Raw genomic sequence first — 3,536 nt, forward strand, 5'->3', positions numbered from 1 at the left:
GGTAGTGCCAGTATTATTACCCCTACCTTATAGACAGTCACCTGAGACCCAAGGATGTGAAGTATCTTGTTTAGGTCACCTTGCTATTTAGAGAACGAATCAAGACTTTGACTCAATTTTTCTAACTCTGAGTTCAAGGCTCTTTGCCACATGCCATGCTGCCTCCAAATAACTTCCAAATGAGGGCCATGTGGACCAGTGGGCACCAGTCAAAGGCAGAATCAGGTGCTCATCAGGTTTCCTTGTTGATCTCTACATCTCCACTTAATTTGTTAAATCCATGAGCTTGATCAAGTTCGAATTTGGCATGTAGAAGGCAATTGCAATCCTGCATTCATGGCAGCCTTTGAAAAATGCATGAGGGGAAAAGTCTGTTATTACAAGGTTAGTTTTTTATTGATTTGCCTTTGGAGTACTTATTTATTAATTATGCACACCATTTCTGTAAAGAGAAGCAAAACCAAAAAATGTGTGGTTATGTACAGCATCTTAAGATGAAGATGAGTTGGAATATCTGTATTTATGTGATGGGCTTTTGTTAATATGTGCAAGGGTGCTGATGCTGCATGATCTCTTTTTGGGAGCACAAAATTAATCTACAAAGTTCTGGGAGGAGTTAACACACACACACACACACACACACACACGTGCATGCACACTACATCTTTGTCTCAAATGGCCCAAAGCTAGCTTTCAAAATGCCCTTCCAAATTAAATCTGACCTCATTGTACACAGCCATGCCTTCAGTGAGCAAGGACTCCCAAAGTACCGTGCCTGTCCCTCTCTTATAGCTTTGATTATACAGACCGCCTTGAATTCTGGGTATTTGGGTAAGGGTCTTGTCTCACTTAAAAACTGTAAGTTATTCAGGAACAAGTCCTTATTCATCTTGACATCCAAACAAAACCATCCCAAGAAGAACTTCGTAAATGAATATGGAATGAAGGGAGAAAGGAATTAGGTTTTGGAGTTCCTTTTTAATTTTTTTTTTTCCTGGACATGAGATCATTGCCTACAACAATCAAGACCTCTTTTCTCTAAGAAAGCCCAAAAGGAGGTCTTGCCTCTAGGGCAGGAATTAGAGTGTTGAAAAAGATAACCTGTTTTCTCTCTGTATCTCTACTTCATTCATTTTTTCATTCATCCATTCAACAAACAATTGTTTAGTGCTTAAGTATGTGCAGAAGAGGAAGCAAGCACGGTGTCGTGAATAAAAGGACTAGAATGAGAGTCTAGAAGATCTGCCTCTGTCTCTGCCTCTTACTAGATTGACATCTTCGACCTTCAGTTATCCAGAGAGGGAATTCCTATGCGATGTGCCAAGACAGTTTACTGAGCTGTGGCTGCTGTGTGTGCTGCTGCTTCTTGGAGCCACAGAGTTGAATGAATCATAGGACACCAATGGTAAATGAGCAGCCCGGAAAGGGGCTCAGCAAGCCCTCCCACTAGAGGTGCCAGTCTTCCCCAAACCCCCATATACCCCACTTGCTATGTAATCCTAGCTGAGCTTACCTTCCATCTACACAATTTGTAGCTCATAGCTATAATTCTTATCAGGTTGTCTCCCCTATTAGAATGTGAGCTCCTCAAGACCAGGGCCTGCTATCTTTTTCTTTCTGTCTCCATGGGCAGACACACAGTAAATGCTTACTAAGTATTTGTTGACTGACTGTGACTTTGGGAACTGACTTCAGCTTTCTGGGTTAGATCCAGGGGAGCAGATTGTCCCTAAAGCTCCCTCAAACCCTAGACCTTGATCCTATGGTAGATAAGATAAATGCAAACAATGGAACAATGCTTTACAGAGCTGAAGGAGAGCATATTATGGGAAGTCCCAAGGGGAAGGTTGTTATCCATAGGGAGAAGCAGTGTTGGCATCGTGAAAAGAGTCATGTATTTGAAATCAGAGGATGAAGGTTCAAGTCTTGGCTTTGTTACTTAGCACTTATGTGGCTTTAAGTAAGTCACTCAATCTTTTTGGGCTTCAAATTCCTCAGTAGTAGAATAAGGGAGAGCTAGATCACCTCCAGGATTCCAAGTGGGAGATTCTATGATTCTTAAAGGAGGAAGTGTTTGAGTTAGGCTTTGAAGGATGGTTATGAAGGTAACAGGTGAAGAGGGGCAAGGAAGAAATTCCAGGCATGTGGAAAAGTGAAAGCATATACATAGATGCAGGAGAGTTCAATGTTTGTTTGAGGGTGGAAGCATTCCAGTTGGATGGATGGCATCTGGGTTCAAGAAAGCATTCATTAGGAAAAATATCATGAGATTCCAGTGGTTTGGCATCGTATTTTACCAAGTTCAGGAAATCACACCATTCATTCCCTAGGAATTATGCCTCACTTTTGTGTTATTTTATTTTTGTTTTGCAGTTGATTCAGAAAGAAAGATGGGTAGAGTTTTCTCTGCTGAAGCTTCATAATGTCCAGTCAGCTTCATCGTCTGCTCCTTATCCCCTTCACTCTTTGTTTTTTCTAACCCCAAACTGTTGGTCACAGGAAAGGTTTATGCTGGTTCTCCCAACAGAGACATTGGGCTATGAGAGAAAAGATTGTTCTGTCCCAAAAGGGATGGAGGAAATGAGGCTGCACTCGAACCCCAGCCAGGATCGCAACTAGTTATGACTGCATTCATTTCTAGACTGCGTTTCAGCCAAGACAATTGGACAGAGGAGTAGGACTCTAGGAATGAACAGCTTCCAGGGAGGGCACTAAACTCACTGTACGCCTGAAGGCGAAGGAATGTCAACAATTTCAATAAGGACAGTGGAGCAGACTTTGCTAATTACAATCCAACCAGTAAGAGGACCCTTTTCCTGTAATTGGATGCCATTTTGAGGGTTGAGGAGAGAAAAACAAGGCCTCTGGTGAAATAATAAGAGCCCAAGCTTGTAGAGCATTTTATCCTTCTCAAGCACTTCTACCCACATTAGCCTTTACAACTCCTCATTCTTTACAAGGCTCTACTCAGAAGACTTCTCCTATAGGAAACCCTTCCTGATCTCCCTAGTGATTCATGGTTGATTCCTCTTCAGATCACACTGTACTTATGTATTTGTTTGGGTGTCCGTCTGGTGCAGTAGACAGAGAACCGGTCTCAGAGACAGGAATCAATCAACAATCTTAAGTGTATCATTTGTGCAGTGTCTGTGCAACTAGGTCTTTCGATGCAGACTGTCTGTGTGACCCTGGGCAAGTCCCTCAACCTCTTGGTGACCCAGGAAGCTTCATAAAGGTATAAGTTTCCCAGAAGATGATGATTTGCATTTGCAGAGGGAGCATCCTCCTCGTGAGCTCCCACAGTCCAGAGAGTATCTCTTGAAACTGCCCCACCCTGTCTGCCCATGTAAGCTCCTTAAAGTCAGGACTGCTTCTCAGTTTGTGTTTATGTCTTCATCACCTTGCTCACCCCCCCCCCCCGAAAATAGTAGGCACCTAGTAAGGGAATGAACCTCCCGTGATTCTCACAACAACCAGGTCTGGGAGACAGGGTCCTTGTTAGAATCCCCATTTTTATGGAACAGAAAATGGAAGCT

The sequence above is a fragment of the Phascolarctos cinereus genome, unplaced genomic scaffold (genome assembly GCF_003287225.1).
Source record: "Phascolarctos cinereus isolate Bilbo 61053 unplaced genomic scaffold, phaCin_HiC Scaffold_5;HRSCAF=322, whole genome shotgun sequence".
NCBI lineage: Eukaryota > Metazoa > Chordata > Mammalia > Diprotodontia > Phascolarctidae > Phascolarctos > Phascolarctos cinereus.